Source organism: Mobula hypostoma, chromosome 1 (assembly GCF_963921235.1).
Source record: "Mobula hypostoma chromosome 1, sMobHyp1.1, whole genome shotgun sequence".
Taxonomy (NCBI): Eukaryota; Metazoa; Chordata; class Chondrichthyes; order Myliobatiformes; family Myliobatidae; genus Mobula; species Mobula hypostoma.
In genome coordinates, this window is record NC_086097.1 from 254,833,490 (window position 1) to 254,854,676 (window position 21,187).

The 21,187-nt window shown below is 43.7% G+C and overlaps 3 non-coding genes across 3 annotated transcripts; all 3 read left to right on the forward strand.

The window, feature by feature from the left end:
- Nucleotides 1–13,180: 13,180 nt before the first annotated feature.
- trnay-gua (transfer RNA tyrosine (anticodon GUA)) lies at nt 13,181–13,266 on the forward strand. Its single transcript is given in 2 exon segments — nt 13,181–13,217; nt 13,231–13,266. It is a non-coding gene; the product is annotated as a tRNA-Tyr (tRNA).
- A 4,823-nt stretch (nt 13,267–18,089) lies between these two features.
- trnaa-agc (transfer RNA alanine (anticodon AGC)) lies at nt 18,090–18,162 on the forward strand. Its single transcript has one exon. It is a non-coding gene; the product is annotated as a tRNA-Ala (tRNA).
- Nucleotides 18,163–19,662: 1,500 nt separating this feature from the next.
- On the forward strand, nt 19,663–19,748 carry trnay-gua (transfer RNA tyrosine (anticodon GUA)). Its single transcript is given in 2 exon segments — nt 19,663–19,699; nt 19,713–19,748. It is a non-coding gene; the product is annotated as a tRNA-Tyr (tRNA).
- The last annotated feature ends 1,439 nt before the right edge of the window (nt 19,749–21,187 follow it).

The following is a 21,187-nucleotide window of genomic DNA, read 5'->3' on the forward strand; positions in this document are numbered from 1 at the left end:
AAGGACTTCATAAAGTACATCTTCCCGACTGTTTGTGTGAAAAGACCTTAAACTTGCTAGAACTGAGGATGAATCTGAACATATCAATGCTTTGACTTGTCTGGTTTTCTGCACCCATTGCAACGCAACCAACACTGCCAGCATCTCCACTGTAAACACCCCTAACTTATTAGATGTTCTTCCGCTGATTCCAATTTCTTTTGCTGGTATTACCACCCCAAACCCTATCATTCCTGTTTCAGGTTCCTTCGCACCATCCATATAAATGTGAGTATAATCACTATACTTTTCCATCACATGACAGTTAAATGCATTTACCAAATCTGTTTTATATCTTTCTTTCCTTTTTACCTCTAACAAATGCCAGTCTATGTCAGGCCATACAAGCTTCCATGGTGCTACAACCGGATAAACTACTGAAGGACTTATCCTCAGATCAAACACTCCACATTCTTTCGCGATATCATTCCCTACCCGACTAAAGGTATCCCTCTGAAACCTCCCATTTTCCCAGCACTCCTGCAACACTCCTTTAGTAGGGTGAGAATCATTGTGCCCCTGCAAGTTAGCCCAGTAGTTTGCCATCAGTTGCATCCTTCTTAGTTCCAAAGGCATTATTCCCATTTCTACCTGTAGTGCTGACACTGGTGACATTTTAAAAGCCCCACTGCACACTCTCAAGGCCTGAGCCTGAATCACATCCAGTTTCCTTACAAGAGACCTAGATGCTGATCCATATACTATATTTCCATAATCCAATACAGACTAAAGCCACATACATTCTCTTCAAAGCTGAACAACTTGCTCCCCATTCCCTACCCAGTCAAACATCTCATCACATTTATTACTTTTTTACATTTCTCCTCAACTTTCCTGATATGGTCTGCCCATGTTAATCATGAATCAAATATAACTCCCAGAAATTTAAATGATGCAGCCCTTTCTAATTCAACCCCATACATCCTTAACTTCTTCCCTACCTCAACCCTTTTCCTGGTAAAAAATACAGTTTGAGTTTTATCTACTGAAAATCTACATCCCCAATCATAACCCCACTCCACCACTTCATCAATTGCTTCTTGTAGCTTCCTGATTATATGGTCCATGTTCCTGCCTCTTTTCCACATGGCCCCATCATCCGCAAACAGTGACCTACCTATATCCACTGGTACCTTTGTGAAGACATCATTGATCATAATGATGAAAAGTAACGGGCTAATCACACTACCTTGAGGTGTGCCATTTTCCACTATGTACTGTTTTGATAATTCTGATCCAATCCAAACTTGAATTTTTCTACCAAACAAAAAATCTTTAATCCAATTAAAAACTCTCCCACCAACCCCCATCTTGTGCAGTTTAATTAATAATCCTTCCTTCCACATCATATCATAGGTTTTTTCAATGTCAAAGAACACTGCCACTACTGACTCTTTATTTGCCTGGGCCTTCCTTATTTCAGTCTCTAACATAATCACTGAGTCCATGGAATTCCTTCCCTTTCTAAAACCACTCTGATAACTTGCCAGCATTCCCCTTTTCTCAAGCTCATATGATAACCTTCTGTTATCATCCTTTCCATTATCTTACATATACTTGATGTTAATGCAATTGGTCTGTAGCTAGTGGGTTTTGACAGATCCTTTCCAGGCTTCCTTATTGGAATTACTACTGCTTCTTTCCATGCACTTGGTAATCTTACCTCCTCCCACACTCTGTTATAAAAATGCAGCAACTTCAAGAGCGCTCCTTCTCCTAGATTTTTTAGCATCACAGAGCATATCAGATCTTTCCCTGGGGAGGTTGGTCTCGATCTCTTTATTGCTCTCACTATTTCTGCTAATGTAAATGGATATCAATTATATCATCTGTTCCTTCCCTCCTGCTTAACACACCTGGGTGTTGGCTCATTATTCTTTCCCTTCTTCAGACAAATTTTCTGAACTGTGTATCAGTACAAATGACTTGGCCATGACCTCAGCCTTATCCCTACTGGAAACTGCAGTTTCCTCCTCAGATATCATTACTGGATATTCCCATTCCCTTCTATCTCCTCCCATCCTCTTAATCATTCCCCATATCTCTCCCACAGGTGTTGTTCTTCCTACCTTGTCGCAAAAACTCCTCCAACTTGCCCTTTTAGCTTGACGTATAGCTCTTCTCACCACAACCTGTGCTTTCTTATATTGAACCAAATGCTGCATATTATGGGTTCTTTTAACTAGCCTGAATGCTCCATTTCTGTTTTTCACAGCCTGACAACATTCCTCTGTCCACCATGGTACCAGTTTTCTATTCATCCTATTTTTACTCCTAGGTATAGATCCTTCTGCTGCCATGATAATTGCTGAAGTCACCTGACTGTTTAATTCATCTACATTTCCAGAAATATCAATCTTTGTCAACCCTTCTTCACTCAATTTCTGGAACTTACCCCAATCAGCTTTTTCAAACACCCACTTTGAGATTGCCCAACCACACTCAATCCCAAGGCTACTTATATTGCAAGCCCAAAGATGGGAATCAGGTGCCTTTGATTTAGTCAAACAAGGGACAGCTGGAAGACCCAGAGTCCTGAGTCCATGGACTGGACTGTGAACTGGAATGCGGAATTCACGGACTGGACCATGACACCCACATTGATTTTTTTTTAGTGTCTTCTTTCCATTTTGTTTAATATTTGCTCTGCCATTCAAGTCAATGCTGTCTGGCTTGCGACGAAGAAATGACCAAAGAATCTCGAACCTGGGGCAAACAGAAGCTAGTCATGGAACTCAGGGCATCCAGTAGGATTGAGGTGGGTGGGGGGAGAGAATTGTCGATGATTGGGTTGGAGACCCTGCATCAGGACAGAGTTTGCTTTGAGCCTGATGTTTTCAAGTGTACAGACACTGCATTATTTATACTTACCCATTCAAGATTTCTCAGCCATTTAAGCAATGGAACTATTGCTCAAAAGCCCATTATGTCTGATGGATCATGGCTACCAGTGGCTTGGAGATGGAGTTTGAAACTTCCTTGACCAAGAATATCTATAGGTCGTATAGCTAATTAGTAAACTCCAAATCATTCATCTCAGTCAGTCTGTCCAGAAATTCCTCTTATCCTTTGCTACAAATTGGCTGAAAACTGCAGTGAAATCTGGCTGTTTTATCTAAACTAAGTTCCTGCTACAAGGTGATGCCCTGCATATTAAATCTGGATGTACAGGTAAATGGGTTCATGGTGGCCTTGTTCCTGGACACTTTACCACACACTGTTTGGGTGGTGCAGTGGGGATATGTCTCTCCCAGAGGAAGCCAAAGGCTCTTCTTTCCTGCAGCTCACCATGAGCATCTGCTTATCTCCCCCCCATCCCTGACAGGGTCTCACGAAGCCATGGATTATGAGCAGCTGATCCATATCACAAGATATGCGACTACTGACACCAGGCAGACAATCTGGAGTATTGATAATGGCTGGGGTCACCCGTCTTGTAAAGACACTGCCCAGAAGAAGGAAATGGCAAACCACTTTTGCAGAAAGAGTTGTCAAGAACAACCATGGTCGTGGAAAGACGATGAGCGCCATGTCATACAAAGTGCCACATAGTGATGATGATGACCACACCCAGGAAATCCTGGAAGCTGATCCTCCATTGGCTCTCAGATGCCTATGGAACCTCAATGGCCCGTGGACATCAGAGGTGCCTCTGTTACTTAGACCACAGACCATAAAATATAGGGGCAGAATCGGGCTATTCGACCTATCATTTCTACTCCATCATTCCATCACGGCTGATTTCTCCTGGGAGTGCACATTGTACAGAATTTCCCAAGGTCCCAGAACACATCTTACACACTTTCTGAGGAGGCTAAAGAGAGCTGGTCTGTACACATCTATACTCACATCATTCTGTGGTTGCACAGTGGAGAGCATCCTAACAAACTGCATCATTGCACGATACGGAAACTGAACTGTGGCAGACAGGAAGGCTTTACTATGGGTAATCAAAACTGTCCAATGCATTACTGGCAGCAGCTTACCCGGCAGTAAGGACGTATGTACTGAAAGGTGCTGGAAAAGGGTCAGTAACATCATGAAGGATCTCACCCACCCTGCTTATGGCCTGCTTGTCCTACTCCTATCAAAGAGGAGGTTATGTATCATGCATGCCAAGACCACCAGACTCAAAAACAGTTACTTTCCCCAAGCAGTAAGGCTGACCAACACCTCTACCAACTAACCCACCCTTCCACACCCCCAACAATCATTGCTTTATCATTTCCTGTCAGTCACCTTCTGTACAGGCATTCCTGTGCTTAGTGACACTTTATGGATGTATAACCAATCTATGTATATAAGCTATCTTTGATATTTATATTTATAGTGTTTTTTATTCTGTTCTTTACCTTATTGTGTTTTTTTTGTGATGCATCAGATCTGGAATAACAATTAATTTGTTCTCCTTACACTGCGTACAGGAAATGATATTAAACAATCTTGAATCCTTGAATTTATTAACCCTCTCAACCCCATTCCCCTGCCTTCTCCCCACGAGCTTTGATGCCCTGACTAATCAAGAACCTACTAGCTTTCTCATCTCTGTTCTAAATGGACATCTCTTATGCTTGAGTTGTGAAGGATAGAGCTGTCAGTCTTGATTTTTGAGGTCAGTCTTGATTTTTGAGGCAGGTAACATAGACAAAAAACCTTAGTACCTTAGTAAATGATTTATCTTCAGAACTAATTGTTTTTGGGCTAAAGAAACCCTCAATTTATTTTGGTGATGAGATTTCACTGAGTGGGAACAGAGGGCACAGCCTCAGAATGGAGAGAAATCTATTTAGAACAGAGATGAGGAGCAATTTCTTCAGCCAGAGGGTGTTGAATCTGTGGAATTCATTGCCACAGACGGCTGTGCAGGCCTAGATGGGTATATTTAAAGCGGAGAGTGATAGGTTCTTGGTTAGTCAGGGTGTCAAAGGTTACAGGGAGAAGGCAGGAGAACGGGGTTGAGAGGGATAGTAAATCAGCCATGATGGAATGGTGGAGCAGACTCAATGGACCGAGTGGCCTAATTCTGTTCTTATGGTCTTATGACATTAATTACATTTTACTAGCTGTTCTCTGGGTAAGGAAGAATCATCAGGCTCTTAAACCAGAGGAGGTAACTTCACTCGATCCATCACTGAACAGTTTCCACAACACATACACTCACTTTCCAGGCCTCTTTCAACTCATGTTCTCTATATTTCTCATTACACACCAAGTTATGGACACATGGAGAAGCTGCCTCGTTATGTAGTTTTAGACTACTTGGTTGGCAGATTGATTTTTTTTAATGGAAGCTTGTATGGCGTATAGCTCCGGGTTTGCGCTCCAAATGGGCTTTTTCCCTGTTTTTTTTTTGTTATTAGGGGTTTTATTTGTTTTAGTTAGTCAAGGTTCTTTTTTCCTTCTTTCTTTTTTCCAAAAAAATAGCTTTAACATTTTGTTTTTTTTCTTCTTATTATTGATATACTGTTTAGCTTGGTTGATAGATTAACTCTTATTATACAGATTGATATGTTGTCTTGATTATTTTGATGTATTTTTCTCTGTTGTTGATTTTCAATAATAATTAATAAAAAAGATTTAAAAATGAAAATGAAAATGAGAGTACTACCTTAGGGAATTCCAAAGCTAAACTCGATAGTTATTTCAACACATTATTTGAATAGGAATTTGGCAAGCTTTGTTGGACTGAATGGCCCCTTCTTGTCAAAAACTTTCTACAGTTTGTTGTCTTTTGCATGCTGGTTGTCCGCCCTGCTGGTGCAGTTTTTCATTGATTTTATTGTCGTTATTGATTATATTGAGAATGCCCACAAGAAAATGAATCTCAGGGTTGTATTTGGTGACCTATATGTACTTTGATAATAAATTTCCTTTGAACTTAGAACTTTGAAGTTTCTACTGGATTCTTGGTGCATTTTTTAGTGACTGCCTTATTCTTAAAACATTAGATTCTGGCAAGCAACCGAAAGTAGAAAAATCTTCGCTTGCTATGAGTAACTGCAATGTAATTCAAATTAGAAGGAGTAAAACCAGAAACTCGTGGAAATCATCAGTATTTGAGGCAGCAACTGTAGAGAAACAAGGTGAATGATTCTGAGTAATCATTACTCTGGCTATATTCTTGCTTAAGCCTGCACTTCACAGAGGTTTATTAAATCGTTCAGTTTTAATTGTCATTCAACCATACATGAACAGTCATGAATACATCCAAATGAAATAGTGTTTCTCCGAGGTCAAGGTGCAAAACACAATACCAACAGTCAGACACAGCACAAGGCATCTGTAAAATACAGTCACACAGGAAAATATAGTCCAGGTCCCAGGGCCATGAATGATGCAGTGGTCTGCAGTCAAATGCCAGGGGGCAGCACCGACTCCAACACCTCTCTCCTGGGTGGTTGCAAACACCACATCTTGAGGCTTAGTCCTTGCAACAGCCGAGGACATGCAGCTCCCCTGCCATCTGCCCCTGCCGTCTGCCTATAAACCAGTGAATCAGACTTGCAGCATTCCACCTTAACAATGTCCAACAAGGTTTTGTGATCACAAGAAAAGCGACTTAGCCACGTTTGTTTAAATACTACAAAAAACAGTATTCATACACGGTGATTTAACCAGGGTTTACTGGAGCTGCAACATTATCATGTGGCAATTGAATTCAATCCCCGACTAACGAAAGCCAAAATACTCTTACATAATATTTATTAAATAATATTTATAACATATTGGAGATTTTCCTATCTGAAAGACCCAACCACTAACTGCAGTTACCACTTACAATGGTGCCAGAAAGTTTATGAACCCTGTATAATTTTCTCTATTTCTGCATAAATATGACCGAAAATGTTGTCATGTCTTCACGTTCGTTCTAAAACTAGATAATGAGAGCCCAGTTAAATAAATAACACAAAAAGTCGGACATTCCAAAACATGAAATTTTCTTCCTTTTAAACCATTTTGTTGTTGATTTACTCTTGTCTTTCAATTATTGTCTTGTTGCATTATCCAACATCTATTAAGCTTCAGGTGATGGACAGCTACCCTGACATTCTCCTGTGTCACGTACCCTGTGACGGGTTTAAAGAACCAGCAGAAATAGAAAACACTTTGGAGTCTGGTATTGCTATTCACTAATACTATTTATTAATAACTATGCAATACATTGATATAAATTCAGATATATTAAACAGGTTAGAAGAAATTATATGTGTATAAGTGTGGAAATATGGAAACCAAGCTTCCTCAAGCCTAGGGGTAAATAGATACAGTCTTACGGTGATGAGTAAAGTCCAGTTCAGTTCATGGTATTTACTTGAGTAGTGGTATATATATATATATATATATATATATATATATATAGAGAGAGAGAGAGAGAGAGAGAGAGAGAGAGAGAGAGAGAGAGATATTTTAGTCTTCAGGTGAGCTGACATCCTCGATCTTCCCGTTGCCCTCCGAAATCCTTTAGAAGTCATTGACTGTGACCACAACAAAGGGAACCGTTCTTCTGTGATGGAATTATCAACCCAGGTGAGGGTTGGCCACACGAATAACTCCCCACTGGTCACACCCTTTTCACACTGTGAGAGTCACTGATCGATCCTCCAAAACCCACCTTTTCTGTAGGCACAACAAAGCTCATTCCGTGTCCGTGTCTACCAGCTGACCATCTATTACTCTCTGTCTTTTTAAAGGTATAGTCCATAAAAAATATGATCCCTGGGGTACATAACACATGAAAAAATATCTTGTTACAATTTTGAATTCATTTCTCCCTCAATGATTGCAAGCTGTCCTGAGGCAGAAAGCAGCCACAAACCATGATGCTCCATCCACTGGGCTTCACAGTTGGGTTGAGGGTTTGGTGTTGGTGTGCTCTGCCCCTTTTCCTCCAAACATAGCAATATGCATTTCTGCCAAGTGTTTTGCTTATAGTGGTCACATGAACAGACACTTTAACAAGTTCTGGAGATTTCTGCAGGTATTTTGTCATTAACCATGGGTTCTTTTTCACCTCCTTCAGCATTGTACGTTGTGCTCTTGGTACGATCTTTGCAGGATGCCCTCTCCTCTGAGTTTGCTTCAGTTGCAGACTATTTCTCTTTCTGTGGATTGATGAACACTCAAGTCTTTAGAAATGCTTTTGACCATTTTCCAGCTTCACGCATCTCTACAATTCTTCTTCTAAGATCCTCTGAAAGTTGTTCTGATTGGGGCATGATGCACATAAACAGATCTTTCTTGAGAAAAGCAGGCTCTGAGAGTAAACTGACTTGGTGTGTATATTTATAGGGCAGGGTACATCTACAGTCCACACCTCCAATCTCATCTCCTTGATTGGAACACCTGACTCCAAATAGCTTTTGTAGAAGGCATTACCCCAGAGACTCACATACTTTTTCCAACAAATACATGGATGATTTTTCTTAATAAATGAATGAACAAGTTAATGGTTTTTGTGTTATATTCAGTAGGGTTCTTTTTATCTAAGCTTAGGACTTACATGAAGATCTGATCACATCTGGTCATATTCAAACAGAAATATTGAAAATTCTACAGGGTTGACCAACTTTCTAGCACCACTGTACACTGCACCAGAATATTGGATCTCAGATTGGCCATCTGAGGACCCACCAATAGACAACTCCTTCAGAGGACCTCATACCAGACTTGAGATATCTCACTACCACCCTTAAATGTTATCAAATGAAATTGATAGGACAACTATCCCAATAAGTATTTTGCTAGAGATAATTTCCTTTGAAGATGTTTAATTCAATTGAAGTGTAAAAGGAGGAAGGGGAAATGTCAGATAGTGGAGAGCACCCCTGTGGTCATCCCCCTGAACAATAAGTACTCCATTTTGAGTACTGTTGTGGAGGGGGGGGGGGTGGTGAAGGAAACATGGAGGTAGTTTGCCTCCCATGTGCCAGGGTCCACAACATTTCTCAAGGCGGCCAGAATATCCTGAAAAGGGAGGGTGAGCAGTCAGAAGTCCTGGTACATATTAGTACCAATGACATAGGTAAAGAAGGGAGGAGGTTCAGAGAAAAGAGTATAGGGGGTTAGGAAGGAAGCTGAGAGGCGGGACCTCAAGGGCAGTAACCTTGTGAGTTCAACACCCCGGTCTCCTTGGCTGCGTAAGTCTAGGGAAGATCACCTCCGGCCAGGCGAAACTCATGAGACTGAAGTGTGCTTGATCCCACTCCAAACCTCGGTTTGTGTGGATGCTGTGCCATTTGCTACCCTGTTACAAATTAATGCCACAAAATAACAGACAGCACACTGTATACGATTAAAGGAATTATATTTATGAATCTTAACTAACGGTTTAGTACAGAATAACAAAAGAAAAGGGCCCATTCTAATTAAACGGTGAAATGTGCACAAGTTGGAGCTCATTTGAACTTCTCTGTCACTCACGTGCTGGGCCCTCGGTCCACATGAAAGCATACACCACCTTCCGAACGTCGCTCGCAATCCATCTCGAACAAACAGTTCTCCCACCGGATTGTATCCTATGACCGGTTCTCCCCAGCATCTTCTCTCTTCATCTCCTCTCGAACAAAAAAAAACCTCAAGTCAACCCTTACTGTCCCTCACCAAGAAAATCTTCCGTTAATTGGATGGCACACATTCCACATCAACCCTTACCTTCAACAATAACCCAACAGGCTGAAAGCAGAACACACAGTTCTTACAGAACTGCTAAATGAAATACCTACAGCACAACAGTAAAGATGTGACCCAGGGCATTACCAGAGGATAAGAGTAGGCATGATCTCAAGGGTAGGAATCTTGGGAGGAGAAGAACAGAATGGGGTGGCAGTAAATCCGTGGGGGAAGAATTGGAGCGGGGGCAGGGATTAAGATTCCTGGATAATTAGGACCTCTTCTGAGGCAGGTGTGGCCTGTACAAAAGGGACGGGTTGCACTTGAATCCGAGGGGAACCAATATTCTTTCAGGCAGGTTTACTGGAGCTGTTGGGAGTGGTTTAAACTAATGTGGCAGAGGGATGGGAACCAATATGATAGAGCTGAGGATGAGCCAGCAGGTTTAACAGGAGATGATGGATGTAACTTGAATGTAAGGGAGGACAACCCAATGACTGGTACAAATGCAGGTAGAGCAAAAAGTTAAATTGTGCCAGAGGGAAAATTAAAAAGGGTGAAGAACGTAGGACTAAAGGTGCTGCATTTAAATGTGTGTAGGATTCAGAATAAGGTGGACGAACTCATGGTGTAATTTTGATTTTAATTTTGTAGGCATCATTGAGTTGTGGCTGAAAGAAGGCCATAGTTGGGAGCTTATCATGAAAGGATATACTTTGTATCAAAATGACAGGCAGGAAGGCATAGGCGGTGTTGTGGCTCTATTGGTAAGAGATGGAATTACCATAGCATTGGGAGGGTTAGGAACAGACAAGGTAGAAAAGCATTTAATTGGAGTAAGGGGAAATATGAAGCTATCAGGCAGGAACTTGGAGGCATAAATTGGGAACAAATGTTCTCAGGGAAATGTACAGCAGAAATGTGGCAAATGTTCAGGGGATATTTGTGTGGAGTACTGCATAGGTACGTTCCAATGAGACAGGGAAAGGATGGTAGGGTACCGGAACCGAGGTGTACAAAGGCTGTTGAAAATCTAGTCAAGAAAAAGAGAAAAGCTGACGAAAGGTTCAAAAAACTAGGTAATGATAGAGATCTAGAAAATTATAAGGCAAGCAGGAAGGAGCTTAAGAATGGAATCAGGAGAGCCAGAAGGGGCCATGAGAAGGCCTTGTCAAGCAGGATTAAAGAAAACCCCAAGGCATTCTACAAGTATGTGAAGAGCAAGAATAGGACCAATCAAGTGTGTCAGTGGAAAATTACGTATGGAACTGGAGGAGATAGCAGAGGTACCTAATGAATACTTCAAAAAATTCAATAAGATTTGTCAAACATGACCTTCCATGCACAAATCCATGTTACCTGTTCCTAATCAGACCCTGTCGATCCAGATAATTATGTATACCATCTCTAAGAGTACTTTCCATCAATTTACCCACCACTGACGTCAAACTCACAGGCCGATAATTGCTAGGTTTACTCTTAGAACCCTTTTTAAACAATGGAACAACATGAGCAATGCGCCAATCCACCGGCACCAACCCCATTTCTAATGACATTTGAAATATTTCTGTCAGAGCCCCTGCTAGTTCCACACTAACTTCCCTCAAGGTCCTAGGGAATATCCTGTCAGAACCCAGAGACTTATCTACTTTTATATTCCTTAAAAGCTCCAGTACTTCCTCTTCTTTAATCATCATAGTTTCTATAACTTCCCTACCTGTTTCCCTTATCTTACGCAATTCAATATCCTTCTCCTCAGTGAACACCAAAGTAAAGAAATTGTTCAGAATCTCCCCCATCTCTTTTGGCTCCACACATAGCTGTCCACTCTGATTCTCTAAGGGACCAATTTTATTCCTCACTTTCCTTTTGCTATTAATATAACTGTAGAAACCCTTTGGATTTATTTTCACCTTATTTGCCAAAGCAACCTGATATCTTCGTTTAGCTTTTCTAATTTCTTTCCTATGATTCTTTTTACATTTTTTATATTCCTTGAGCACCTCATTTACTCCATGCTGCCTATATTTATTGTAGATATGTCTCTTTTTCCAAACCAAGTTTCCAATATCCCTTGAAAACCATGGCTCTCTCAAAATTTCACCTTTAAATGTAATTTCTCAATTACATTCTTCCCATAAAACAAATTGTCCCAATCCACTCCTTCTAAATCCTTTCGCATCTTCTCAAAGTTACCCTTTCTCCAATCAAAAATCTCAACCCTGGGTCCAGTCCTATCCTTCTCCATAATTATATTGAAACTAATAGCATTGTGATCACTGGACCCGAAGTGCTCCCCAACACAAACCTCCGTCACCTGACCGATCTCATTCCCTAACAGGAGATCCAACACTGCCCCTTCTCCAGTTGGTACCTCCATGTATTGCTGCAAAAAAACTATCCTGCACATATTTTACAAACTCCAAACCATCCAGCCCTCTTACAGTATGGGCTTCCCAGTCCATTTGTGGAAAATTAAGTATGTATTGTAGTATGCACAATGACAACCTTGTGCATACTACAAATATCTGCTATCTCCTTACAAATTTAACTGTTGCTAACTGTGGTGTTGTTTGAGGGTCCAGATTTCAGCTGAGGTGAATATGCATGTTCACGGAAGCGACGCATTACACGGTATGTTTCGGTGTCTCTGTGAGGAAGTGATTGTACGCTGAATGTTTGTCGCTACATTGAAGTGGAGATATCAATTCCAACTGCAATAACAATCGGTTGTAAAAATAGACAGAAGGATAATTCTTTGCATGCGGGAGAATGAATTGTCGCTTGGGACATGAAAGGTGGCAGTGAGAGAGAGCGACCGTATGTGTGTCTGAGTGGTTGGTTGATGATTGAGTGAGTGTGTCTGTGTGTGAGCTGATGATTGTGCAACGGTGAGCAGTGCCAGGCATGCAATGGTGCTTGTGGCCACAGAGCAAATGACAAGGGGTGAATCGGATGTGCTGGGGAATTCGCTCAGATGGTAGAGCGCTCGCTTAGCATGCGAGAGGTAGTGAGATCGATGCTCGCATTCTCCATTGACATTTTGTATTCACAGGCATTCGTCTCATCAAATTGCTCTGAAGTTTGGATGCACAAAAGATAGAGTGGCGGAGAGGTAGAGGAACGTGTCTCAGTCAAAGGAAAGGGGAAAATCTGCTGCGTTGAAAGCAGATACGAAGAACAGCCAGCTGACAGCTGGTGTTTCAGTAATGTATGAGCAGCAGGCGTCCATTCAGACAGAAATGAGTTAAGTGGTCGAAAGGAAATTGCCCTGGACACTGGGCGAAATGAGAAAGCTGAGTAGCCTTTGATTTTGACAGGCAAAGAAGATCAAAGACCTGTGTTGGAGTCGCACCGAGAATGGTGAGAAGCTCGGTGATGTGCGTCATCCGGTCGCCTGTGGCCCCTAGTGCTGGAAGGTACAAGATATTACAATTGGCAGGCTGTTGCCATCAGTCGACAGACACCAGGATGAAAATCTGCATAATCATTGTCGGTAGGAGCCAGCGTGGCGAAGCTTGGTGTCGCTTTTCCTTCGATAGCTCAGTTGGTAGAGCGGAGGACTGTAGAGGAAATGGAGTCATCCTTAGGTCGCTGGTTCGAATCCGGCTCGAAGGATCGGGACTTCTTTTACTACGCCGATCATCAATTCCGTACTACAGAGTTTCTCGGTGGCACAAGACTGCAGTCCGAATTGCTCCGACTCGTGACGGGATAGAATACAGAGGCATCTAATCACATAACACGCAAGGCCAGCAGATCACTGGGTCACATTTCAGAGCGCTAGGTCCTCATGATTGCTGCTCTGACAGTACGACAACTCTCACTCGTCCTAAAGTAACACAAAGATAGAATTATTAGATTAGATTAGATTAGATTATGAGGGCACTCAGTCCTCGTTCATTTTAATTTAATTTACAATGCAGTCAAAAATGATACAATGTTCCTCCGGTATGATATCGCAGAAACACAAGACAGACCAAGACTAAAACTGACAAAACCCACATAATTCTACTGTATAGTTACAACATTGCCAAGCAATACCGTAATTTGATAAGAGCAGACCATGGGCACGGAAAAAAGTCTCTAACTCCCAATGGCCTCACATTCTCACGCAGAAGGTAGAAGGAAGAAACTCCCCCAACCATGAGCTTCCAGCACCGCGAACTTACCGATGCAGCGGCCTGGAAGCACCCGACCACAGTGCGACTCTGAGTCCGTCCGAAATCTTCGAGCCTCCGACCAGCGCTCCGACACCGAGCACCGAGCACCATCTCTGCCGAACGATCCCACCCGGGCCCCGGCCGCCAAGCACAGGCCAAGCCGAGGATTCGGGGCATTCCCCTCCGGAGATTTCCGATTACACAGTAGCAGCGGCAGCGAAGCAGGCATTTCAGAAATTTCACCACATGTTCCTCCGTGCTCTCACATCTGCCTCCATCAAATCAGAATTGTGCACGGCCTCCTACTTGACAGGTAACAGATATTCATCAACAGAAAGGCCGGGCGTAGCAAGTGTACAGAGGAAGAGACCGACACAAAGACCCAGATGGAACATCGGTGACCTCTTCGTTGGAAGACATTTAGCAATCAGTCTAGATTGAGCGATTCCAAACTGCACGAGCAAGGGATGCCAGAATCTGAATTTCGGCAAATGGTTGGAGTGCACCGTTGAAAGCGAAAGCAGCTGACGGCATTGTTATCGGCCTAATGTCGTTTCCATATATCCGCTGAGGTGCACTTCGGCTCATCTGTGTGGTGACACAAGTCGGGAGAAAAATCTTCATATTTCTGTAAAAGCTTTGAAGTGGGAGCTGTGAAACAGAAGAGGGAGATGTGCATTAAGTGTACAGGAGCATGAAATTGGAGCTCCCTGCACAAGTGAGCTCTTGGAACAGCAGGTTTGCAGTGTGCGGATGTCTGCAGTGTGTTGTCCCTCCTATCACCGTCCAGGAGAGAGGCAAATCGTCCAGTGATGATGGAATTCAGTCACTGAGCTTTTCAGCTGATTTGACATTTGGCTGTACTTTTTCAAAAGTGTCGGAGAATGCGGCAACGAAATAGACAGGAATGTCAGATCCGAGAATGTTCTCTTTGATAGCAGTGTAGATTTCCAGCAGAATGTCGGGGAGGGGACGAACTGGAAACATAAGGATGAAGATAAAGGGAAAGAGAGAATAAGAAAAGTTAAGAGAGATAGCAGAATCAACAGAGCAGAAAGCTCAAGAAGGGATCGTACAGTATGGCCAAGTGAAATAGGAACTGATATAGGAGGTGAGGGGAGTAATGAATTAAAAGTATTGAATATGAATGCACGGAGTATAAGAAATAAAATGGATGAGCTTGAGGCTCGGTTGGAAATTGGTAAGTATGATGTTGTGGGAATAACAGAGACATGGCTTCAAGTGGACAGGGCCTGGGGAATGAATATTCAAGGGTATACGTCCTATCGAAAGGACAGACTGATGGGCAGAGGGGGTGGGGTGGCTCTGTTGGTGAGGAATGATATTCAGTCCCTTGCGAGGGGGGACATAGAATCAGGAGACGTGGAGTCAGTATGGATAGAACTGAGAAATTCTAAGGGTAGAAAGACCCTATTGGGAGTTATCTACAGGCTTCCAAACAGTAGTCTGGATGTAGGGTGTAAGTTGAACAAGAGTTAAAATTGGCATGTAGCAAAGGTAATGCTACAGTTGTTATGGGGGACTTCAACATGCAGGTAGACTGGAGGAATCAGGGTGGTACTGGACCCCAAGAAAGGGAGTTTGTGGAGTCCCCCCGAGGTAGATTCTTAGAACAGCTTGTACTAGAGCCTACCAGAGAGAAGGCAATTCTTGATTTGGTGTTGTGCATGAACCGGATTTCATCAGGGACCTCGAGGTAAAGGAGCCATTAGGAGGTAGTGACCATCATATGATAAGTTTTAATCTACAATTTGAGAGGGAGAAGGGAAGCTCGGAAGTGTCAGTATCACAGTTGAACAAAGGGAACTATGGTGCTATGAGGGAGGAGCTGGCCAAAGTTCAATGGAACAATACCCTAGCAGGGATGACAGTGGAACAGCAATGGCAAGTGTTTCTGGGAATAATGCGGAAGGTGCAGGATCGGTTCGTTCCAAAGAGGAAGAAAGATCCTAAGGGGAGTAAGGGGAGGCCGTGGCTGACAAGGGAAGTAATGGACAGTATAAAAATAAAAGAGAAGTATAACATAGCAAAGACGAGTGGGAAGCCGGAGGATTGGGAAACATTTAAAGAGCAACAGAATGTAACTAAAAAGGCAATACGCGGAGAAAAAAATGAGGTACGAAGGTAAACTAGTCAAGAATACAAAGGAGGACAGTAAAAGCTTCTTTAGGTATGTGAAAAGGGAAAAAAATAGTTACGACCAAAATTGGGCCCTTGAAGACAGAAACTGGTGATTTTATTATGGGGAACAAGGAAATGACAGACGAGTTGAACAGGTACTTTGGATCTGTCTTCAGTAGGGAAGACACAAACAATCTCCCAGATATAATAGTGGCCAAAGGACCTAGGGTAATGGATGAACTGAAGGAAATTCGGTAACAGGACCGGTCTGAGTCAGCAAGGATTTACGAAGGGGAAATTGTGCTTGACTAATCTCCTGGAATTTTTTGAGGATGTAACTATGAAAATAGACAAGGGAAAGCCAGTGGATGTAGTGTACCTGGATTTTCAGAAAGCTTTTGATAAAGTCCCACATAGGAGATTAGTGGGCAAAATTAGGGTACATGGTATTGGGGACAGAGTACTGACATGGATTGAAAATTGGCTGGCTGACAGAAAACAAAGGGTAGCCATTAACGGGTCCCTTTTGGAATGGCAGGCGGTGACCAGTGGGGTACCATAGGGTTCAGTGCTGGGACCGCAGCTGTTTACGAAATATATTAATGATTTAGATGAGGGAATTAAAAGTAACATTAGCAAATTTGCCGATGACATGAAGCTGGGTGGCAGTGTGAAATGTGAGGAAGATGTTATGAGAATGCAGGGTGACTTGGACAGACTGGGTTAGTGGGCAGATGCATAGCAGATGCAGTTTAATGTGGATAAATGTGAGGTTATCCACTTTGGTAGTAAGAACGGGAAGGCAGATCATTATCTAAATGGAGTCAAGTTGGGAAAAGGGGAAGCACAACGAGATCTAGGTGTTCTTGTACATCAGTCAATGAAAGCAAGCATGCAAGTACAGCAGGCTGTGAAGAAAGCTAATGGCATGCTGGCCTTCACAACAAGGGGAATTGAGTATAAGAGCAAAGAGGTCCTTCTGCAGCTGTACAGGGCCCTGGTGAGACCACACCTGGAGTACTGTGTGCAGTTTTGGTCTCCAAATTTGAGGAAGGACATTCTTGCTATTGAGGGAGTGCAGCGTAGGTTGACTAGGTTAATTCCCGGGATGGCGGGTCTGTCATATGTCGAAAGATTGGAGCAACTGGGCTTGTATACTCGGGAATTTAGAAGGCTGAGAGGGGATCTTATTGAAACATAAGATTATTAAGGGATTGGACACGCTGGAGGCAGGAGACATATTCCCGCTGATGGGTGAGTGCAGAACCAGAGGCCACAGTTTAAGAATAAGGGGTAGACCATTTAGAACAGAATTGAGGAAAAACTCTTTCACCCAGAGAGTGGAGGATATATGGAAAGCTCTGCCCCAGAAGGCTGTGGAGGCCAAGTCTCTGGATGCTTTCAAAAAAGAGATGGATAGAGCTCTTAAAGATAGCAGAATCAAAGGTTATGGGAATAAGGCAGGAACTGGAAACTGATTGTGGATGATCAGCCATGATCACAGTGAATGGCGGTGCTGTCTCGAAGGGCCGAATGGCCTACTCCTGCACCTATTGTCTATTGTCTATTAATGTTGAGTCGTAAATGGAGTTTTACAATCTGCCAGATGAAATGGATGACCGGCCATCTCCTTGGTTCATGGAGAAGTTCTGCTTCTGACACATCAGTTCCCGCCGGAGCGTAATAATACAGGAAAGGTGAATGCGGAAAGGTTGCCGACTGTGGTGTTGTTGGTGATATGTGTGTGATGAGGGGCGAGATTTCAGCTGAGGTGAATATGCATGTTCACGGAGGCGACGCATTACCCGGTATGTTTCGGTGTCTCTGTGAGGAAGTGATTGTACGCCGAATGTTTGTCACTACATTGAAGTGGAGATATCGATTCCAACTGCAATAACAATCGGTTGTAAAAATAGACAGAAGGATAATTCTTTTCATGCAGGAGAATGAATTGTCGTTTGGGGACATGAGAGGTGACAGTGGCAGAGAGCGACCATATGTGTGTCTGAGTGGTTGGTTGATGATTGAGTGAGTGTGTCTGTGTGTGAGCTGCTGATTGTGCAACGGTGAGCAGTGGCAGACATGCAATGGTGCTTGTGGCGCTGAGCAAATTACAGGAGGTGGATCGGATGTGCTGGGGAATTAGCTCAAATGGTAGAGCGCTCGCTTAGCATGCGAGAGGTAGCGAGATCGATGCTCGCATTCTCCATTGACATTTTGTACCGAGAGGCACTCGTCTCATGAAATTGCTGTGAAGTTTGGATGCACAAAAGATAGGGATGGCGGTGAAGGAGAGAAACGTGTCTCAGTCAAAGGAAAGGGGGACGTGTCGTAGGTCTGCTGCGTTAAAGGTAGATGCGAGGAAAAGTTAGCTGGCAGTGTTGTTTCGGTAGTGCATGAGCTGCCGGCGACCATTCAGACAAAAATCAGGTAAGTGGTCAAAAGGAAATTGCCCTGGACACTGGGCGAAATGGGAAAGCTGAGTAGCAACACACATCAAAGTTGCTGGTGAACGCAGCAGGCCAAGCAGCATCTATAGGAAGAGGCGCAGTCGACGTTTCAGGCCGAGACCCTTCGTCAGGACTAACTTCGTCAGCCGTTGATTGTGACAAGGAAAGAAGATCAAAGAGCTGTGTTGGTGTCGTACCTCCAACACAGATGTATTGCGCATGCACCGGTCGTGCTTGCAGCCTGTTGCAGCTGGTCCGACTAGTTTCTTACTGTTTTCTTCTTTCTTTTTTAACTTGTTTTTTTTCACGGAACACATTGATGCAGCAACCTCTCTAACATGGTGGTGGAGCGAGTTTTATTTGGGTTTTCATCTCTGGAAATAGTTACATTGTGGCACGTCTCATTAGCGTGGCAGCAGTATGGTCGCAATGTTTATTCCACGGATCAGTCGACGCGCTGATGCCGGCCGGTTTACCGAACAGAGCGGCGGACACCCCTGCTGAAATCTGGAGGAAAACAGACAGAGGATGCAGAGGGGGATCAAAAAGGCGAGGAAAGAGGATCGGGTCGAGACAACAGAGATTTATGGAGAAGAGGAGTTCTCTACTTGGACTGCACGTGGACATAACCGATCAAAACTTTTTCATGGAGGGTTCCAGACCGTTCGGGCTGACTGGAAGTGTACTGACAGCGGTAAGCGTAAAAGAGTGGGGGGCTTGCTGTTCTGGTTAACAATGGATGGTGCAAGGCTGGTCATATTACGATCCAGGAACGGGTTTGTAGCCCGGGTATTGAACGTTTTGCTGTTGGACTCCGGCCATATTCCACCGAGATACAACTGAGGTTGTTCCTGCCCGTGGTCATCGAACATTGCAACTCCTCCCGTGGAGGGCCAGACACCCTCAGCCAATAGGCTGGTCCTGGACTTATTTCAATCTGGCATAGTTTGCATTTTGTTGTCTGATCGTTTGTAGTTGTTGTATTTCTATATTTTATGCTCTATTCTTGGTTGGTGCAGCTGTAACGAAACTCAATTTCCCTCGGGATCAATAAAGTATCTCTATGTCTATCTCTATGTCTACCCAGAATTGTGATAAGCTCGGTGATGTGCGTCATCCGGTCGCCTGTGGCCCATAGTGCTGGAAGGACTAGATATTGCAATTGGCAGGCTGTTGCTCTGGGTGGAGAGACACTAGGATGAAAATCTGCATAATCATTGTCGGTAGGAGCCAGCGTGGCGAAGCTTGGCGTCGCTTTTTCTTCGATAGCTCAGTTGGTAGAGCGGAGGACTGTAGAGGAAATGGAGTCATCCTTAGGTCGCTGGTTCAAATCCGGCTCGAAGGATCGGGACTTCTTTTACTACACCGATCATCAATTCCGTATTACAGAGCTTCTCGGTGGCACAAGACTGCACTCCGAATTGCTCCGACTCGTGACGGGATAGAAGAGGCATCTAATCACATAACAGGCAAGGCCAGCAGATCACTGGGTCACATTTCAGTGCGCTATGTCCTCACGCTTGCTGCTCTGACAGTACGACAACTCTCACTCGTCCTAAAGTAACACAAAGATAGAAATATTAGATTAGATTAGATTAGATTAGATGATGAGGACACTCAGTCCTCGTCTACTGTAATTTTAAAATGCATGCGTTAAAACATGATACAATGTTCCTCCGGTATGATATCCCAGAAACACAAGACAGACTAAGACTAAAAGTGACATAAACCACATAATTCTACTGTATAGTTACAACAGTGCAAAGCAATTTGATAAGAGCAGACCATGGGCACGGAAAAAAAGTCCCTAACTCCCGATGGCCTTATCATCTCACGCAGACGGTAGAAGTAAGAAGCTCGCCCTGCCATGAGCTTCCAGTGCCGCGAACTTGCCGATGTAGCGTCCTGGAAGCTCCCGACCACAGTCCGACTCTGAGCCCGTCCGAAAACTTCGAGCCTCCGACCGGCCCTCCGACACCGAGCACCGAGCACCGAGCACCATCTCTGCCGAGCGCATCGACCCGGGCCCCGGCCGCCAAGCAACAGGCAAAGACAAGGATTCGGGGCATTTCCCTCCGGAGATTTCGGATCACACAGCAGCCGCGGCAGCGAAGCTGGCATTTCAGAAGTTTCACCAGATGTTCCTCCGTGCTCTCACGTCTGCCTCCATCAAATCAGTATTGTGCACGGCCCCCTACTTGACAGGTAACAGATATTCATCACCGGAGAGGCCGGGCGTAGTATATGTACAGCGGAAGAGGCCGACACAAAGGCCCAGATGGAACATCGGTGACCTCTTCGTTGGAAGACATTTAGCAATCAGTCTAGGTTGAGCGATTCCAAAGTGCACGAGCAAGGGATGCCAGAATCTGAATTTCGGCGCATCGTTGGAGGGCACCGTTGAAAGCGAAGGCAGCTGACGACATTGTTATCGGCCTTATGTCTACTCCATATATCCGCTGAGGTGGAATTCGGCTCATCGGTGTGGTGCTGCAAGTCGGGAGAAAAATCTTTATATTTCAGCAAGAGCTTTGAAGTGGGAGCTGTGAAACAGAAGAGATAGATGTGCATTAAGTGTACAGGAGTATGAGATTGGTGCGCCCTGCACAAGCGAGCTCTTGGAACAGCAGGTTTGCAGTGTGCGTATGTCTGCAGTGTGTTGTCCCTCCCGTCATCGTCCAGGAGAAAGGCAAATCGTCCAGAGATGATGAAATTCAGTCATTGAGCTTTTCAGCAGATTTAACATTTGGCTGTAGTTTTCCAAAATTGTCGGAGAATGCGGCA